The 21,491-nt window shown below is 45.1% G+C and overlaps 1 protein-coding gene across 1 annotated transcript in view; it reads right to left on the reverse strand.

Moving 5' to 3' along the window:
- The window catches only part of TLN2 (talin 2), a 394,205-nt gene that overhangs the window by 306,621 nt on the left and 66,093 nt on the right, over window positions 1–21,491 (reverse strand). The window contains exon 2 of the mRNA XM_069483220.1: window positions 20,109–20,182. The gene's annotated coding sequence lies outside the window, so the exon portion shown is untranslated. The remainder of the gene's footprint in view (window positions 1–20,108; window positions 20,183–21,491) is intronic.

Consider the following 21,491-nt stretch of genomic DNA (forward strand, 5'->3'; position numbering starts at 1 on the left):
AAGTGGAAGCAAGGAATAGAGACACAAGTCCCTCCTTTTCTTAAACAAGGAACAGAAGGAAGCTTACCTGTCCCAGGCTCCCTTCAGCCTTCTAAGAAAGGCCATTTGTCTTCTGCTCACAGGGATGGTCTACAGCACGCCCCATAGCACATTGCACTTTTAAGCAGACTATTTCTAAACTCCCAAACTTGCACAAGAGGCGTTTTTCAGTGGCACTATTTGTGAGGAACAGAAGTTCCCTGGCAAGACTACAAGCCCCCTCAGGTTACCAAATTCTAAACAAACAGAACCGTGTTGACATATGGACTGTGGCACACTCAGAAGAGTCTCCAAGCGCAGCCTGAGAGGATTGTCTTTGAACAATACTATCTTTCTTCTGCATCTTTAAATGCTCGAGAAGAGTATGCATATTAAATAGCCGGGAAAAGTTACTCAATTGAGGCAAAAATTCCTTTCCCAACAGAGCTCCCTCAAGAAGGAATTTCACATCGTGCCCAAACCCAAGAGGGCACTGATGTGGCTTCAGATTGACACAACAGATATCCGGGTCTTTGTCAGCCATTTTTAAAGGAATTCTGCTTTACAAAAATCTTTCTTCCCTCGCCTCGATTCAGGTTTCCCTGCTATAAACCTGGCTCTGTTTAGACACCAAGCGGTCCAAAGGCAAGTCAGACTCCCCCCTGACCCATCTGGAACTCGGTTTAAACATTTTAATCCACAGCAATGGTGTCCTCTTGTTTTGCGGTAGGGAGTCCAGCCAAAATGCCTCCCTATATTCTGAGCACATTGGAGACAATGAATATTTGTTCCCTGGCAACTAAAGTTCTGTGGAGCCATTTTGGCCAGGAAAGCCCTGCCGCATTCGTGTTAAACCACCAATGGCCACCGTCCGTCTTGAACATTCACTCCTCCTACTCTAATCTGAATTGTAACTATGAAAGAGTTTTTTGAGGAAATTTTGCCGTTTAAGGAATGGTAAACTACCGCCAACGACATTTACTAGTCGGCATGTTTGCCCTGCCTCCTTTCTCCTCAATTTCAAAATACATCTGCTTAAAGGAAGCCTGGTCTCACTCAAGCCACACACAGGCCATTTCTCTATTCCATGTTTTGTAATCAATAAAAATAATGTCCCAGGAAGCAGAAAGAACACATTAAAAATATAAATGTAGGCCTAGGAAATAAACGTCCCTGTCATCAAATTTATTCCTAGAAACTTCCATAAGTCAACATGGCAAGTCAGCTTCAGTCATAGTAAGTATAATGGCAAGGATCAAATCTTCTCAATCTGGTCATTCATTCAATTAGCAATGACTTGAGACTCTATCTACCACAGTCCACCAGCTGATCTCGACTGTTTAGCAAGAACAATAACCCTCACACAGCTCTCTTCAGAGGGTGGCAATTCCTTTAAAGGAATACTTCTGCCAAATTTTTCTTAATTTTTCATGCCCTCCACAGAACCTCTCATTCTTAAAATGTAATTGGTGACTGATTAATATTTATCCATGAAAAGAATTAACTTTTAAGAGAAAAAAGCCTCCTAGGAAGCAAAATCCCCGATGTTAGGGACCAGTTTACACGCGGACATACCTCATACTCCTGAGATCGATACTCAGATACAGGTCAGGCTTGTGGTAACCCCAGCTCTCCAGCACACAGCCACCAAGCCAAAAGCATATTTTTAAAAAATATCCTTTGGCAAATGAAGAGATTGCCCAACAGCTCCACACTTCCATGAGAAAGCCAGCTCCTTTCGCCTGGACTCGAAATGTTGATTATCGTGTATAGATGATCCCAACAAACTTGCCAAGGTGCCTTCCTGCCAGGTCACAAGGAGACTAAGAAACAACAGGCAGACTGAGTGTAGAGGAACTGACTACTGATCACAAGGCCAAAAAAGCTGTAAAAAACCAAAGTGTTGAGCACTAAAACTGTATAAAAGGTTTGAGGCCATTCTCTGTAGGATCCAATCCTTCCGAATCCTAAAGAAACCTGCACAAAACATACCTAGAAAGCAAGTTCAGGTCAGGTAGAAGAATCAGAGCATTTACTTTGAAATAAAAAATCTAATTCTTACTTATATATTTAACAGGTATAAAACTCCATACTTTACATTTCTCAATTAAGACAGGAAGGAAGCTCAGGCCTTTCCTCAGTTTCAAGTCAGCAGCACTGAGGCACCAGAACGCTGTTTAATAGACAAGTACCTTCAACTCCACCACGGAAAAAAGGATTTAGATGAGCACTAGAAATCATTCCTCTTTAAAAAATTTTCAACTATACATTTATCTTCTCAAGTATGAATTGCTTACAGTTTTATTAAATTGACTGTAGAATCTCTCAACATAAAATCATCCTTGGGAAAAAAAATCATATTGTAATGAGGCTCTTACTATCACTGAGCAATGTGTGGCTAACTCAGTCCTGGGTGGTTATGACTTTAGGAAAGAACCCTGAGAAATCGTTTCAGAAGTATCAACCAGGCCAGGCGTGGTGGCTCACACCTGTAATCCCAGCACTTTGGGAGGCCGAGGCAGGAGGATCGCTTGAGGCCAGGAGTTCGAGACCAGCCTGGGCAACATAGAACTCATCTCTACAAAAAATACAAAAAAAGTTAGCCAGGTGTGGTGATGTATACCTGTAGTCACATCTACTTGGGAGGCTAAGGTGGGAAGATCGCTTGAGACCAGGAGTTTGAGGCTGCAGTGAGCTATGATTGCACCACTGTACTCTGGTCTGGGCAACAGAGCAAGACCCTGTCTCGAAACAAATAAACAAAAAGAAGTATCAACCAAAACTAGTGCTGGACCCGGAAAAAGAATTCTTCCCACTTCGAGGAAGTAGGAATCTTGCATCCCCAGGAGGGCAAGGAGCAACAGCTGGAGTTCCAGAAGGAGTGGAGAAAAGTACCAATTCAAATCAATACAAACCTCAATGGCTGTCCTAACAATCTAATCAAGGGGCTATACATGTAGCCTAATTGTGTTCACTTTCATAAACTTAAATTTCTTGATTCAAATACCACAATTTCTAATAGAAAATGAAATGACTTTCCCCCTCCACCCCAGATATTTTGAGGGAGGAATGGAGAAAACACAAGTCCATATTCAGAGTGTACCGGGAGCTCTCAATCACCACCACCACCCGTTCATTCATCCACTCCCTCGGTGAACACGCATTGAATCCCTACTAAGTATTAAATACACCCTAGACACAGGGGATGCGGCTATGAATAAAAAAGGGCCTCATTCCCACAGGTGTCAGAAATGTCACTAAAAAATTCCAACACATGGCATAAGTGCGCCAATAGTCATGTATATAAGGGACAATCACAATCCAGAGGAGGGAGAAATCGCCTCCATCTAGGGAGACGGAGGCACAACCAGAGACCATGTCACAACGCAGAGAACAGCAGCAAGGATAATACACACAACAAAGGCAGAACGTAAATCCTCCTGCTTGCCTACAGAACACAGCCCACATTGCAAATTCAGTACATGTAAATGAAACACATTGTTGTGCATGTACTGGACAACAGAAGACAAAGCAACTCAGAAGTAAAAATGGTCACAATCCACAAAAGAGATGATTCACATTTTAATTTTTTTTTTAAATTGCATCTGTGTATGCAAATTTGGGCCAAATTCTAAGGAGAAAAAGCAAACAAGTCAATGCACGGGGTCAATCATCCAGTTCCAGGAACAATCAAGCACTGATCATACCACACACCATACTGAGGCAGGACTTCTCCATCCTTAATGTGCGCACCAATCACCTGGGGACCTCACTAAACATCGGGCTCAGGTGCAGGAAGCCCAGGTGGAGCCCGAGAGGCTACATTCCTGATCTGCTCCCAGGAGAGGCAGAAGGTGCTGGGCCACGGCTGACACTCTGAGTAGCAAGAGTGAGAAGGGTAAGTGAGGCCTACAGTCCCCAGTGCTGGCCATCCTAGACACAGATGGGGCTCTTTAACAATACAAATGTCAATCCTTGTCTGAAACTGAGTCTCCAGGAGATGGGCTTCCCTATACTTGCTCGTTAAGATGTATGGGTGATTCTGAGGTGTATATATAGCCAGAGTTGTGAACTACAGTCATGTAGGTCTTCTCTGGGCCCACCTCACCCCAGGAAATGAGTCAGTTCTCCCTGTAGACAGGTAAGAACCAGCAGCTTCCAGAGATCCAGAGGACAGTGAGTCAGGAAGAGGCGGCCCAACTAAGCTGGCCAGACTGGTCAACTCGACCGTGGAGATGCCTGCAGCCACAGCCTCCCCAGCTGACAGCTGGCGGGGAATCCATCTTGACCCTTTCCATTCACTGTAATTACTTTCCTAAGCCAGTGCTTAGATCGTGATCATAAGCTGTTTAGCTTCATAAAAAGCACACAAAGAGAAAAACAGAATTTTTTTTTTTTTTTTGGTCTAGAAATTACAGATAAGGGGTCATCCATAATGAAAGACTGGAAAGAAGCCAAAAGGCAAACATGCAATTAAGCAGCCCCCTGCCCACAATCTCCCCTCTCTAAGGGGCTCTGCGGCCACACCCCACACCTTGCTGCAAAGTACAATTTTGTTAATAAAAGAGATCAGTGGAATGTGGTCCCTCAGGGCTTTTACACACAAAATTACTTCTGGGAAAAGAAAGAGAAATAATAAACCCCTATTCTCCTATCACCTATTCCACCTTTCTCCCAGGTGGAATAGGTGATAGTTCTGGGGCCAGGTGAAATACCAGCATTTCGAATTTTCCTACATCCTCTTTTCATTAACAAGGCACTTCAAATTCTGTTCCATGCTCCCAATTTCTACCCATCTCATTCCAAGTTGTACGCTCTGGCAGAGGGCAGGAAAACTTTTCAACAGAGAGGTCTCGCTTGACCTCTAATCTTGGAAATGCCATTCCCACGAGAGGCTTTCCTAAGATTGGTTTCACAGTGTCGCAGGCAGGGTCAGCAGACAGGGCCATGTCCCGCTCCCCCTCTCTAGTGGCATGCTCTGGGTAGAAAGTCAACATTTTCTCAACCACATGTGGATCACAAAAAAAAAAAAAGCAAGCAGCAGTTTACAATTCCTACCACGTGCCACGATGTATCATGTTCATCTCCCTACTCTTGGGTCCTCGAAGGGTAATTGTATAAAGAAATGAATGACTGGATAAATGACTGGAAATAACAGGATGAACAACATCCTGTCCTTCAGTTTTCCGGCCGGGAGACGGAGAAGGCCCTGCACGGCAGAACTGCAAGTGCAGTGAAGGAAATACATTGTCGAGAGCCCAGAGTCGCACAGCTGGCAGACGGTAAAACCTGCCTTTGGGCCCGGGTCTTCCAACTCCACGTCACTGTGGTCTCCCTTACCCCAAAATCGACTTCTCTGTAAGAGAAGCAAACAGTGTTCCCGGGGCAGTCTGAGTCAGTCTTGGAGGAGCCGAGCAGGCTGACCGTAAGGGGCCAGTGTCACCGCGCAGCTCTGCTGGGCTGCGTCTGCTTAGAATCTGCTGACCGCCTTCCGGGATGGAATCAAAGCATGGTGGGAGGGGAGTGCACAGGGCAATGTCTTTCCCAATGAATGCCTTTTTCCCCTCTTCCAAAAAAAAAAAAAAAAAAAAAAAAGAAAAGAAAAAGTCTTTATCCTTGATGTGTATAGCTGGAAAGGAAGGGACAAAAGCCTAGGATAAACAAGAAATATGGATAGAGATTTTATTTTTCAACTAAAAAGAGTGGGGGATGGAGGAGTTAGAAGTGACTGATAATTTTATCACATCTGGGGAGACATGACTCTTAAAACGGAGGATCATCCAGAAAATCCGTCCCCTGGGGCCTGAACCTCTGCCATGTAATGATTTTTCCTTCTCAAGGGAATAAAGGTTAACAAAGTGGAGCCATTTTTCTAAATAAGGTCACACGGCCCTTTCCCAGGCAGATATCTGCTCCGAGGAGAATTAACATGTCCAAATCCCCTGCCTGAATGGTCGTCTCCCTAATGGACTGCTGGGGAGGCTTGTGCTTTTGTTTAAAGCCCTGGAGACCCTGCCAGCTGAGGTCCAGCCATAAGCGGAGACGTAATTAAATTTTGTCAAGGGTCCGTGCCGGGGCCGAAGGAAAGTCATCCCTGAGTGAAAGCTGTAGGGAATCCCACAGCCCCTCAGCTGTGCCCACCCAGACTCAGTGAGAACAGGCTCAGGGGTCTCAGGATGCTTTGGATAACTGAAGAAGACAGTAAAAGCACCGAGAATAAAAGTTCATGTGAAAATTACTGATCAGTCTCCTGTCTGGCCTCCACCCAGGTGTCTCCTTGGGAATAAAAGAACCCCAGTATCACCGAGACAAAGGGGGGCTGCATCCCTAATTTTGAAAGATGAAAAAAAAACCCAAAAAACCAAAACCTGCCTCACCAACATCCTCCCTTCTTTCAGACAAGGGGATCCAGCATTATGGACATTAGATTTAACCTACAAGCTTCCCGTATTGGACCAGCTTCCTACGTAGCAGGGTGAAAGAGCAGTAGCTGTGTAGATTTGGGGGACCTTTTTGTAACGTCAACTTAGGACAGACGCATCCCAGCGATAACCTCCTTCAAACCTGTCCTACACGCAACTGTAACAACATACTAGCAGGCGGAGGACAGGAACTTGCTGAGGGATCATCGTGAGCCCGGCATGTGCTGGCTGCTCTCCCTGTGCCATCCTGTTTAACGCCTTCCTCACGCAAGTCCCCCGGAGTGGGTACAGCACCAGCATCCGACACGTGGGGGGACTGACGCTCAGGGCTTCCTAACTGGCCTGCAGTCACAGAGCCATTCACGGGGGAGAGGAAGGATTTGAACTCAGGCATCTGAGAATATGGCTCTGCTGTTGCCGACACATTTCAGATGATCAGATAAAATCACACTGTCTGCCCAGTTTCCAGCACAGCAGCTGGCTGACAGCTGTTCAGAGACCAGACTTCCCACATCATGATTTACTGCCCATTATCTGTCTCTCCAGCTACGAACCATGCACATCCTACCCAGCACCCCAAAGGCAGGAGGGAACACGAATAAAATGCAGTTCGTTTTCCAGATTTCCAATCCTTCAACCCCTAAACAGGAGGGCCACACCGATACTCCGAGTTCTCAACTCACTAACTCAGAATGACTAGATCATCATCCTGGGCTATCCCACTTTCCAAATCACCATCTCAAATCACCCTCCAAGGACCATTAGAGACATATGATTTTACAAAGATTCTTCTGCTATGGAATTCTATGGATACTGTTATGGTATAATTCCATTATTTTAAGAATTCCACCATGACAACAGGCAATTATTTGGAATAAATGAATGCAAAATAAAAAAATGTAGGCATTTTTATTTATGAATTTCAATTTTGAGACATTTTGAATCTACAGGGGAAAGTATTTTCAAAAGAAACTAAATAGGAAACTTATATGGCAAAATCCATTATTTTAAAAACAGAGGCTATCTCCAGACAGTGGGATTATTGGAATCATTCTCTTTTACTCATCTGAATTTTCTAATTTGTTTATAATAGCATGTATTACTTATATAACAAATGTTATAGAATATACCTGAATAACTTAGCTTGCTCACAAATTTGTGTTAGACATTTAGTAAATTATTAAGATACATACCTACACACCAGAAATTGAGGGGAAAAAATTCCACGCCAACATCCCCTGCCCCAATTCTCAGAAGCCAGTTATTTGTCTATTTTTCCTTGGTGAGATGAGGCTTCCTCTAGTTTAAAGCACATTGCTTAACAAGGAAAAGAACACAGAGACTCCTCTCTCTAGCAGAAGGCAGGTACTGAGGTACCGCTCCGAAAGTTACGAAGCCTCCAAGTACAACATTGTTAAGAGTCAAAAGTGGTAATGACCCCAAAGCAATCTAACAAGAACCTAAAAATCATTTCTAGTGTTAACATTTCTGTATTGGGCAAACAAGACTCGGTATAAAAATAAACATAATGCCCACCTTGCCAAAGCAACTATCATCGTGCAAAAATTCTATGGGTAGAACAGCAAGTGACAGATATCCATGTCTTTAACAATTAAGAACACACACAACCCTGAGAAGCTTCTGCTAATACTAAAGCACAGGATAAGGAATTAAATTGTTAACATCTCTTTGGGGAAGATAAAATGTCTCCAAATATAGTTTTCCCAAGGCTGCCCATAATTTTTACTGCAATTCAGGGACAGGCACCACCTCTGGGAATATATGCTCAGGCATATTTATTTTTCCAACCAGCTGTCTTTGGGATGTGCTGAAGGCCTATTGTCACTGCCAATTCCTCTGAGAACACGGACAAATGTGTCCCAAGTCACACAGATAACCCCCACAAATAAGTTCAAGCATTAACAACTGCCCGGAACAAATAAAAAAAATATATGAGAAACAAATGAATCCATGAATCAATTTAATGTTAGTAACAGTCCCTTTAAAATAAACACCAGGGAGGCTAATGTTTAATACATCACATTAGCTATCATTTTTAAAAAATAAAGCTGCAAAATAATGCTTATAATATCCCTGTGGATTATGACTTAATGCTAGTAAGTCTGACTACAAGCATGCCAAAAATCATTGCTAATGATCTAAGGTCTATTATTTACTCAAGGTGATGCACAACAAATTACTCCAAAATGTAGTGGCTTAAAACAAACATTATCTCAGATTCTGTGAGTCAGGGATTTGAGAGCAGCTTAGCGAGGTGGTTCTCTCATTGAGTTGTACTCAGAATGTCGGCAGGGGCTGCAGTCATCTGAAGGTTTCACCAAGGCTCAAAGATCCCCTTCCAAGACTGCACACTCACACAGCTGTCAACAGCAGGTAACTTAGTTCCTCATCACGTGGGACTCTCCATTGGCTGTCTGATGTCCTCACAACATGGCAGGTGACATCTTTAAGAACAAGCAATCCAAGAGCACACACAAGGAGAAAGCCGCAGCACCTTTTATAACTTGGTCTCTGCAGTCACACACCATCCCTACCACTTCACACCGTGCATTAAGTGACTCACTTCTAAGTCCAGCCCACACTTAAGGGGAAGAGCATTAGGCCCTGCCACTTAAAGAGAAGAGAATCAAAGATTTGTAGACATACTTCAAAAGCACCACAGTGAAGTATTTGGTGCCTTGGGGGCAGGGTGGAGGGGAAAAGGAGTGTGTCAAAAAATAAAGTCAGGATTCAGGAATTACAAATTCTCCAATTACTTACAGCTATGTGAAAAGTTTCAGGGAATGTTTCTTAGGGGTGGAGAGTTGCATAGTGTTATTTTGAAGAGTGTCTCTGAGATAAATCGTTTAATTGAGACTCATAGGCTTGTGCCATGTTTGAGAAGCTGCACCCAAGTTGGATGTGTGACCTGTTCGATTTGGTTCTTCACAGACTGAAACACTGAAGATGCCAAAGGACTGTTTTAGTGAAAGTGAAGAAAAGGAAGAAAAGAGGACCCTTGTGTATATTTTTATGTCCTTCATGGAGCTGTGCATTTTGTATTTGTATCTTTAACCATTCACGGCACGTGTGTCTTATTAGTCTTGGAACATTCATATTCTTACTGTCTTTGGGAGATAAATCAGCAGTGCGGTAGAAAACTATCACACTGAGAGGCTCAGTAAATATTTTGAGATCAATTAGGAGACATTTGGCTGATCGCTGTGTTCTGAAAATAACCACTCAAGCAGTAATACTACATTATAAAGACTTCCCGTTTATGTTTCATCAGACAGAATTAGAAGACTGGTCTCATCCAAGTTTCGTTTTAATTGGGAATGCTGGGTTAATCATTCAATAATTACTCATTTTCTCACAAACACGAATTCTGGCCATTTTGCAGTGATACTCAGTCTGATCCTGCCAGTGGTCTGCAAGGGCGAGCTTTTGTTCCCAAACCTAAGCCTACAACCTGCCACCCTTGCTTTACTCACATTTCCCATCCTCTCCCCACTCTCCACGGCTCAGCTCAGACCCACTGCTTGGTCAAGCCTTTCCTGACCTCCCCAGCCTGAAAGATGTCCCCAGTCCACTCCCACTAGGAGCTGTACTCCTTTACCAGGTCAAGCGTTATGTTCACCTAGCTTTTGAACAACATACCAGGTAGGACAGTCAAGATCTACAGTTGTTCATCACGTACCATTTATTTTGTGTGATCATTTATTCTATTTCATTTGACAAAGTACCATTTTCTCTATTACTCCTAAAGTGGACTGCACGCGGTCACTGTGTTTGCATCTATGACAAGAGGGAATGACAGATACACGGGTCAGCATGGTCAAAAGCCCAACACAAAACCGTTTGTAAACTGGAGGAAGCTCGAGAAGATCTAACCCAGGCTAATACTGGCTATGATCATACTGAAAACTTCCAGAGCTCTAGGCAGCACATCCTTCCCACGTGGCAGCGTCTGGAGTCCCGAGAGTCACCTCCACAAGGAATCCCGTAATTGGTGAACACGCAGTCACGGTGGGTCTGACTAGTCTGGTATGCACACATCACACAAGCTGACCAAACCAAATCAGCCCCACAAGTCAACGTTAGGAGAGATCTACAGGGGAGAAAATGCAGTGGCAGAAGCCTGGACCGTCTCCTTTAGCATTTATCAAATGTACGCGGAGAATAGACTTCTCCATGTCCTAATCTGTCTTTTCCACTCCTAGGAATTCCAAGACAGCCAGGATAATCAGATACAGTCAAAGGGAAATGCACCGTGAACATTATATTTGTGCTCCTATCTCTGGGATGAACCTCACCCTTGCCACAAGGACAGAGATAATTCCCTGTTCAAATCTCGGACAATTTATTCCTTGCAATGGAAGGACGTTAGCTTTCTGAGGACGTTATCCTCTCTACCTGCATCGAAGAGCACACCCTGCAGAGAACAAGGATGCCCACATTAGGAAAAATCCAATATCCGAAAAGCACTTGCAAACCAAACACAACTTTAGGAGAGGAGAATGCCCTCTTTAAGTGCCTGATTTGTAAGTGCTCAGTTCCTCTAGAAGAGATAGATTAAATTATGCAAATTCAGTACTACATTAACCAAGAGACTGAAACGAATGTCACTAATGGGATAAAATGACATCATGTGCCTCCTGATGTGATGTCCTAAGGATGCAAAACGTCATTTATATAGCATTTTGACAAAAACATATATAATTGTGAGGAATCTAATAGTGAGGAAATATCATACAAACCCAAATTGCTACCAAAATGTCAATGTCATGAGCAGCAAAGCAGAGAAACTGTTCTTGATCAAAAGAAACTAAACAGACATGACAACTGAGTACACAATTTGCATAATCCTGGACTGAATCCTGGAGCAGGGGGAAGAATTGCTGTAAAGGACATTATGTTAAATGGCAAAATTTGGACATGAACTATATACTCTAATAGTATTATACATCCTGTTTTTACTAATTGAACTGTGGTTATGAAAAAGGAGTGTCCTTGTTCTTAGGAAAGACATTCTGTACTTAGTGGCAAAGGGGCTTGAGGTGTATAACTTTCCCACGTTTCAGAAAAGACAATAGGTAATACAAAAAATGATAAAGCCAATATGGCAAAAGTTTTAAAATTGATGAATTTAGGTGACCCTATACAGTTCTTATTCTCATTGCAATTTTTCAGTAAGTTTGAAATTATTTCAAAATAAAGTCTTTGAAAACACAAATCCAATCTGCACAAAGTGTTTCCAAAGTAACATCTGGTGAATGTGACCAGGCCCCCTGCATTAACCTCATCAGTCAGCACAGACCGGCCCACAGACCCAGGTGACTATGTCCCACTTCCACCCACAAGTGAACTGGACACCTGGCCCAAACTCAGCCATTCAGTCTCAGCTCCTAGGAAGTGGAACCTGAGACACACCGATTGAGCCAGGACACTAGAGGGGCTCAGCAGAACAGAGGACGGTTTCAGGGGTGGGGTCGCCGTAAGAAGTGTAGGCAAAGGAGTGTACCTGGTTTAAGTAAGAAGGGGAAAGGTGGCACAAACAGAAAGATCCAAGAGCTGCTTCGGGGGAGGGGGGTTCCACCCATTTCATTTAGGCCAACTTGACAATGGAATAAACGGTCACCATAGATGATTCCACAGCAAGGTGGAGCTCTTGGAGCACAGTCACTCGCTCCTACCCCGTGCTTCTGCCCCCTTCCATGGGAAGGGGTGGCTTCTGTTCCCACCCCCATAGCCTCTTATCCAGGGACAAAGTGGCCTCAGTGCAGAGTGCAGCCTGAGACAGACACTCCACCAGGCATCACGGGGTGCAGCCAACAGCAGGCAGGAGAGGCCCAAGGCCCTGACCCATCGGGAGACCTGGTTCCTTGGACCTGCTTCAGCCACTCGTCACCCTGCAAGCCTGGCAAACCACACTTGTCAGACTCTGTGGAAGGCAGAATAATGGTCCTCCAAGATGCCCACGTCCTAATCTCCAGAACCTGTGGGTGTGTTCCATCACATGGCAAAACAGACTTCGCAGATGTACTCAAGTTAAGAACTCTGAGATGAGGGGATTACCTTGGATCATGCAGGTGGGCCCAAGGTAGTCACAGAGGCCCTTAAAAGCAGAGACTCTCCCCCAGTATGGCCAAAGTGGGGTGTGAAGATGAAAGAAGGGTCAGAGGGAGATGCCAGGTAGCTGGATTGGAAGATGAAGGGATGGGGTCACCAGCTGAGGAATGCAGGTGGCTTCTAGAGGCAGGAAAAGGCAAAGAAATGGGTTTTCCTCTGGAGCCTCCAGAAGGAATGCGCTCCCCTCGCCCCTTGATTTCAGCCCAGTGAGACCCACATCAGATTTCTAGTCTACAGAATTGTAAGATAATACACTCGTGTTGTTTTAAGTCACTGAGTTTACGGCCATTTGTTACAGTAGCAACAGAAAACTAACACAGGCCCTATATTCCATCTCGAATGAGTGGGTTTTCATCCTTTTTGAAAAGTGGGGTCAGTGGAGCCTAGAGTTCCCCTCTTGACCTTCCAGAAGCCCCTGGGGCATTGCTGGAAAAACCACAGCCCCTGGACCAGAGGATCTCTAAAGATAATTAATTCACAAAATGAATGACCTCCGTGTCAGCTGAATTTATTTAGTACCATCTGCTCTTGTTTTGTAAGATATTTTGTCACCAGAGCTCTAATATTTCTTTTTTTAGTAACAAAAATAAAATTTGCCAGAGTTACTAAGTTATTGGCAGACCCCAGTGGCCCAGGGCACTGGTGTTCGAGTCTCCAGGTTGCATCCACTTCATCAGTGAACTCTCCCCAGCAACCACACCCGCCCTGGACAGGCTTCCGTCCTTCCTCTGATCCTGCGATCAGCACAGCCACCTTCCAGATCTGAGTCACGCTCCCCACTGCAGGCCCAAGCAGCAGCAGCAGCAGCAGCAACTGGACAGTAAACTTGGGGCAGCGAGGCCCAAACCCAGCCCTGGGAATTCAGCTGTTGCCCAAGGGTTGCCTTCTCCCTACTTCTATGCACATCTTCTCCCCACGACTGCCCTTTTGCCTCCTGGGAGCCACGCAGCTGGCCCGAGGACACGCTGCCAAATGTAATGCATGGGTGTGGTGACTCGCTCCTGCTACACAGCGGGAGCTACTTAACTGATTGCCTCTGCTCTCAGAAGGGAGTCTGAGGGTATTTTTATCATTGAAATATTTCCATTGAACATAACATCTGGGGGAGACAGCTACTGTCCCGACAGCTATGCTGTCTCGCTAACAAGGCCCATGCCAAGCCTCGCGGCTTTTGTCAAGATGGTTTATTTTAGAGTGTAAAATATTTGGAGCTCCCACTTTTTCATTCTACCATCCGCTGCAGAGTGTGCACCCCCTTGCAAGGGCAGTTCTGGCAGGAGGAGGTCAAGGCTGCCCAAGGCAGACGCAGAAGAAAAGAGCAGCAATTGCTTTTGCTGATCTGCCCTCCATCTACTGAAAAGTGAGGCCCACCAGGCAGGCTGCCGGGAGATGTGTCCAGAGATGGAGAACATCACTTTTAAAGGAAAAAGCACATATAAACTGAGAACTTGCACAAGAAATGGTTCTGGCCCAAAAGAGAGACCTGGCTCTAAGTACCTTGGTACAGGAATGGGTCAGGCAAGGTACTGGCTACAACATGGAAGGAAGAGGCCTGGTGGGGGTGGCAGGTCAGCAAAGCTTACCCAACAGGGAATCTTATCAGCTTTTATCATCCTGTCATCAGACATTCCTGCTAAATAGGAGATCTGCCACAGATGTCTGTGGAATGACAAAGAAGGGCTGTGACTCTGCCTTGGAGAAATATGCTTCCAACAAACATCAAAGAGTAATTCTGTGTGCCTGAGGACCAGAAGGACCACAGCAAGTGTGCAAAGGAGCCTCCCTCTGAGCAAGGACCGCTGGCCACTGAGGTCAGCCAATGACTTAGAAAGAGGGAGACGGGCTAGGGAGACAGGCCAAGCTACCATGGCCCAGACAAGCAGCAGCCTCCACTGGACCCTCACCTTCCGTCTCACACACACCTAAACCAGAAGGGGTTGCCCCTGAGCACCTACCAATACCAAGCACCACGGGGCATAACAAGAACAGGAGGGACGCAGAAAGGAGGGGCCCCCAGGGAGTGCTGGGAAGTCCAGGCGACACCAGCATTGAGGCCTTGAAGCTGAATCGCAAGCCCGGAAAGGGCATCCTGCTGCCTCTGGGGCTGCCGATTAGAAGACTTTGTTGGAAGCCCAGTGAATTCCCACATCTGCTACAACCATTTTTAAGATGACTGTCTGTATTTATTTTGCTTTCAAAATGGCAAAAATATTAAAGATTAATAATATTCTGTGATAGTAAGGGCCTTCACGGTTGTTGGGGATGTAAATTACATCATCTTTTAAAGGGGGAATTTTTAAAGAAGCATATCTTTCGACCTTGAAATTCTACAGAACTGCCCAAAATGGTCTACAAAAAAGCATTTACAAAAAAGCTCAATGCAGTATTTACAAAAAAACCTGGGGGTGGGGCATGTCCAGGAAGAGAGGAACAAATGGTTACATAACTCATCTTTTCATGTAAAAAAAATACATAAGAAATATGTAGTATTTAAATACAGGATAGATTTATATTAGCATAGACTAAATGTCTGATACTAGTTTTCAAAATGCATCCCATAGAGTAATATTTGTTTAAAAAAACACGTTCTCAAACACCAAGGGTCGTAAGGATTTTATGTAACATAAAGTCCTGATATCACTTTGAAAACATTTTTCCTTCTCACAAAAAGCAAATACGGTTAACCATACAGTTTAATGTTAAGCCAGGTAAGACACTCTCTGCAAGAAAGAAAAAAAAAAAAAAAAAAGTTGCAAATTCTCTGCTAGGCCACTCCTCTCATTAGAAATCATGCTTTTTTAGTTTTTTGGTTTTGCTTTTTTAATGAAGAAAACATGTCTTTCAGGGTCCCAAATGAGCAGAAGAATTGTAATTGGACGTCACTATAGACTCCATTTCAGACAATGTAATAAAACAATAAAATGGTTTGGAACACCCAGCTTGCTGGAATGGGGGTTACCTATGGGTCGTTAGCCATAGGCCGCAGGGAAAATCCTTTTGCGCCTCCCACCCCAGCTGCCCTGTGAACAAGGCTGGCTCTGGGGTGGGGACCCTTTGAATGAAGGGGAAGCACTGAGAATTCCGCTTTTAGGCAGAGCCAGGAAGTAAGAAGGCAACACCAAGTGTCTGAACGCTATTTAGCACTATACCTAAAAGGGAAAGTGCTTGTGTCTCTGTCCCTGACAAGCTAAAATTTAAATTACATTGCAATAAAAAAAAAAAAAAAAATGCAGCTTGGCACAATGAAGGACAACAGTCCCAAGTCTGGCAACTCCAGGGCAGGCAACACAGCCCCAGAGGCTGGAGACACTGATGGGGTTACCAGTGTGATGAAGACCATTATGAGGGAAGCTGCTTTCCCTTTTTATACATTTTCCTTATTTTTTTTTTTTTTTTAAATCAACAGGTTACAAAATTATTTGTGTAACTTTATAAAGAAGACTTTTTTAAAAGTACAACAAAACCTGTGTTAAAGGAAAGAACACACTTTTTTTTTTAGATACTCATCCACTATCTTCCACCCCACCTGCTCTCTCCCGTTGCCTCAGATAACTGAAGACTCCAGAGAGGTCTGCATCCTGAAGTCCACAAAAGGCAAGGAAACAGCTACCGACTGCTTTCCTTTGTAAGCTGGTAATTGCAGAAGACCAATTTGGCCCCCATTACACTCCTGGGTTTGCTCAAGTGTTCATCAGCAGTGCCTGCTAACTCATCACTCTCCACCTGTGTTGGCTTTAGATGAGCAAACACAAGAAGGAAATTACTTTGTGGGGTTCATTGAACAAATGTTTATTGAGCCTAAGGTCCAGTGCTTGGCTCTGGGACACAAGCATGAAGCATAATCCCTGCCCTTGAGGGGCTCACTGTCGAAAGACAAAGAAGTTTGCTTCAGACAACGAGAAATGGCTCAGTTAAAGGGAATAAGCCAGACACAAGTGAAAGGGGACTTTTCTTTTTAAAAAAAAAAGATAAAGAAAAAAGATCTCACTCACTCAATTGTCTGGGATGGAGTACAGTGGCACCATTATAGCTCACTGCAGTCTTGAACTCCTGGGCTCAAATGATCCTCCTGCCTCAGCCTACTGAGTAGCTGGGACTACAGATGCACACCACCATGCGCAGCTAATTTTCCTACTTTTTGTAAAGATGGGGTCTTGCTGTGTTGCCCAGGCTGGTCTCGAACTCCTGGCCTCAAGCAATCCTCCTGCCTTGGCCTCCCAAAGTGCTAGGATTACAAACATGAACCACCATGCCCAGTCTGGGGATACTTTAGACAGTCCTTGAAGGATGAGTGGCCTGGATAAGTACACAGTAGTCTAAAAGCACAGATCTAAAGCAACTTTGGCAAAGCAAAAATCCTCTCCCTCCTCTTACTATTGAGGCAACAGGCCCAGAGAACAGAGGTTACTAGTCATTAGTATCTACATGAGAAACTGAAGCCCAGGCAACTGCACACAGGCATGAGGTTTTCACACTGAAGAGATGGGATTAAATCCAGCTCCCACTAGCTCCAGAGCTAGATGGAAAAACAAGCTAAACACTAAGTCTAAAGAAGTAATAGGAGCTGCTTTTAAGATCCACTTCCACCCTGCTGGATAGGCATCCCACGTTGCAGAAGGGAGGTATGAGCATGGATTTAGAAACAGTGTGTAACACAGTAATAGCATGGTTCCTGTCTGCCACTGCTTAAAACACAAGAATTGCAATGCATACATCTTGCCACGGAAGCCTGGCTAAGTGGATTCAACTTAATTCTGCATTTGGTGAGTGGTTTGGCCCAGCCCAGAACTGCTCTTATACATGAAGCCAACAATTAAGGAACCTAACGGGGGGCGGGGGGGAGGGGGGGGGCGGAAAAACACCACAACAACCTTTAAGGAGCTGGAACTGCATATCTGATACAGAATAGACAAAATAATCCTAAGCAGAGTGAGGTCATTTGGAAATTATCTTCAATACAGAAATCCCAGAGTGGCCAGAAAATGGTCTTTGGAACACAGTGAAGCAACCCCTGACCCCATCCCTCCTACCTCCTAGCTGTGAGCCATCAAGGACTGAGTCACAGCACTGGATCTGTGGACCCCCAGCAATATTCACAGTCCCCCTGGAGAACTGTTCCCCTTGAGGCAGGCACAGGTGGAGCAAGACGTCTACCTCCAAAACCAACACACTCTTTCTCTTCCCTATTCATTTCTGCACATTATCCAAGTTCCCAATTCAAGGGGCCGAAGTGCTACAGAAGCAACATTTTAAGTTGCCCTACAGGGAAGGATTGTATCTGGGGTCACTGCTGGGGGTGAGTAGAAGGGGAAAAAAAAATAAATACTCTGGGTTGCAAAAATTCAGCAACCCAGTCTTGCCACTGGCAATAAAATCCCATTTCTAGTCATGGTGCAGGTAGTAACCGCAAGAGAAGAGCGCCCCCGCCCCCGCCCCCCAACGAGGGCCAACAGGCCAGGCCAGACACCAGCTCCGACACACTCCTACTGTGTGACCTGGGTGTGCTCTGTAAATCAGTGGCGGCACCTGCCCTCCCGGGCTTCTGGGAAGGTTAAGTGACAAGAATGTGTGCCACGCACTTAGCCCAACACCCAGGACACTGGAAGTGCTGCATAAAGGGCTGTTAGAACCGTCGGCTGTTCAGGTGGAGAATCAATTTGTGAGTTGGTCTAAAAATTTGTGAGTTGGTCCACTGCAGCTGCTCAACAGCGCTGAGCCTGCAACACCACACCAGTATCTCAAAAGCACGACCCAGTGGCCAGTTCACTGCTTGACCACAGTGCCCTGAACCCCTCCCTGCTGTTCCCTCCAGACCCCGTATCTCCCTGCTCGAAGGTGTCTGCGGCCAGTCCGCAGCTTCCAATAGTCTTCAACACCCCACTCAAGTGCCACGTGAGCCCAGCTGATTCAAGCTTGCTCTTAACAAACCATCCCCCCAGTATTTTCAGAAATGCTGACCTACCCAGAACACATGCTGCAGAGGGGGCCCATAGGATTTCACTACGTGAATCTGAAAAGCAGATTTAAGGGAGGATTTGATGGGCAAAACCTCAACCTGTGACGACCATGAGGAGGACAAGCACACAGATACAGGTGATGGTGACAGGCTCCCACGCTTTCCAGCTGGGCTCAGCCATCAGACCGTTCAGGCTCACGCAGCTGGAGGAGACTCTAAGGCCAGACAAAGTGCTGCAGGTCTCTGTGGCTATACACACCCTACTCACACAGTTCACTGAGTCACACTCCAGAAGTCTCGTTTGCACTGAAAACCTTAGCCTGATCCTACAAGTGCAGTCTATGCAGCAACAGCATCACCTGGATCTCGTTAGAGGTTCCGAATCTCAGGCCCACCCAGACCTCCTGAATCAGGATCTGCTGTTAACGAGATGCCCAGGTGACACTCTAGAGAATATTTCAAACAAAGCAGTCTACCCAGATAAGGTTGATAGTTTGATTAGGTTTTTACTTGATCTTGTCTGTCTTCCTGGATTGGAAGTTCCTTGATAGCACAGACTGTGCCTCTCTTAGCTGCTGGCACACATAGTAAAATATTCAATAGATATTTGCTGAATGGATGGATGGATGCATATGAAGTCTACCAACTAACTGAAGAAACCTACTCTGTTGCAGGTGCAAAGACAGACACGAGGCCGGGCACAGTGGCTCACACCTGTGATCCTAGCACTCTGGGAGGCCGAGGCAGGAGGATCGCTTGAGGTCAGGAGTTCGAGACCAGCCTGAGCAAGATCGAGACCCCCCCCCCATCTCTACTAAAAATAGAAAGCAATGATCTGAACAGCTAAAAATATATATATAGAAAAAAATTAGCCAGGCATGGTGGCACATGCCTGTAAGTCCCAGGTACTCGGGAGGCTAAGGCAGAAGGATCACTTGAGCCCAGGAGTTTGAGGTTGCTGTGAGCTAGGCTGACGCCATGGCACTCTAGCCCAGGCAACAGAGCGAGACCGTCTCCAAAAAAAAAAAAAAAAAAAAAAAAAAAAAAACAAAACAGACAGACATGAGCAAGGATCAGAGAGAGAGACAGAATGACTATCTGGGGGTGGTGGGAAGATTTATTTTAAAAAGGTAGTCAGATAAGCCTCTCTAAAGGGGGTGGCATCAGGACGAGGAAGTAGATGCCAGGGATGAGATACGGGGTGGAGGCACCTGCATCTGCCACCATAAAGAGGGTGCTTTCCCGTAGGCCAGAGTGGCTGGAGCACTGTCAAAGCGGGGAGTAGACGAGGCACCAAAGAGGTCTAGCTCTGGTGGTGGAACAAAACACCTCTAATGAGACAGATTCAGAAGACCCTGTGACAATTTTGACGGTTGGACAGGACAGAAGGGCCCTGTCCAGAGTCCCAGCTGCCACCCCCAGGCTTTTGGGAGCTGGGTGTGAGAGACGCTGGCCACAGAGGGAAGGAGTCCACCACCCAGACCTGGCCAGACTCCGTAACTACTGGCCACAGCCTCTCTAACCCCGAGATGTCACGAGTTCAGAACTGCCTGCAAAGTAGAAACGTGGAGATTACTCACGGTTTTCAACAAGTGGATCCAGCCGAGCATCGAGGGGCGGGAGCCTAGTCCAGATGTTACCCTGCAGCAGCGCACTGGCAGAGGAGACACAAATGACATGTGTCAGTGCATGCAGCCACATTAGCAGGCGAGCGGCATTCTCTCAACGCTGCACAACACTGACGGGGTTCGGCTGATAAACAGGGCAGAAAAGGAGAATGCCACGCAAAAGGAGATGGTCTCAGGGTACTGTGCATCTACACAGCTGGCAACCTCTAAAAGCCTCCAGCCCACCAGCAGCAGCCCCTCTGCAAACCCCCCACATGGAGTCCAGGCATATGGCTGCCAAGGGCCCTTGGAAATAATCAGGTCTAAGCCCCTCTTGTTACAGACGAGAAAAGCCAAGACTCAGAAGGCAGGCCTTGCCCAAAATCAGCAGCAGGTAACGGCAAGGCCAGGAAAAGAATCACAGAATCAAGTCTATGAAGCTTAAACTTTACCCATAAATTACCTTTCTAATAAAACTCAGTTTCTAAACAAATGTTATTCTTATCCTGTCTGGCCCCTAGCTGAGAAGAAGAGACAAAGCAGCCTGCAGTTCCAAGTCTTAACCGTTCCTCTAGTTCTCTCTCCTTAATCTCAAGTCTTGCACCAGCCAAATTGAAACTCCTGGTTTTCTTCAAAAACAAACTTTAAGAAAAAAATAGAACTATCCACATTTGAGCAGCGGAGGAAAATCTAAATACTTTGGAGGGAAAACTAAAGACCTAAAAAAAAAAAAAAAAATCTGAATTTACAAGATCTAAAGAACAGCAAGAAGGAAAGTTCCTTTTCCAAACACCAGGTTTACACACCCTAGAGACCAGAACCCCTCCCAGGAAATGCTCAGAGACCACAGAAATTAGCACATTTCAAAGGCTGGTGGACTAGGACTATTGTCAGTGTTTCATTTTGGAAAAATGAAATGGATGACCAAAATGCTAACCTTCTAGGAGACAAGGCTTCTGATTATGGAGGTTTATTTCTTTTTAAATTAAATCTTCATCTAATTGTATATTTAAGCATAATCATTTAAATAGTTGCCTCTTCCCCCTGGGTTCTCATTCCAGCTGGCCCCGACAAATCTGTGCAACCTCAGGCAGATGACAACCAACGCTGCAGACCTTCAGTCAACTCATCTGGAAAATGAGACACGTGATAATAAACCTCAGGTGTCCTTTAGCTAGAAAATTCTAAAATTCCGTTACACTTTGGAACTGTACTGAAAATACTTCACATTAAGTCAGCATATGCAAAATTTACTTGCCAACTTTGAAGCGGTGACTGTCAGTCATTATAGATTTAAATTACCATTATCTCTTAGGAAATAATTACTAAGTTGGTGTAACAATGGTTGTATTCTAT

The sequence above is a fragment of the Eulemur rufifrons genome, chromosome 2, assembly GCF_041146395.1.
Source record: "Eulemur rufifrons isolate Redbay chromosome 2, OSU_ERuf_1, whole genome shotgun sequence".
Lineage (NCBI taxonomy): Eukaryota > Metazoa > Chordata > Mammalia > Primates > Lemuridae > Eulemur > Eulemur rufifrons.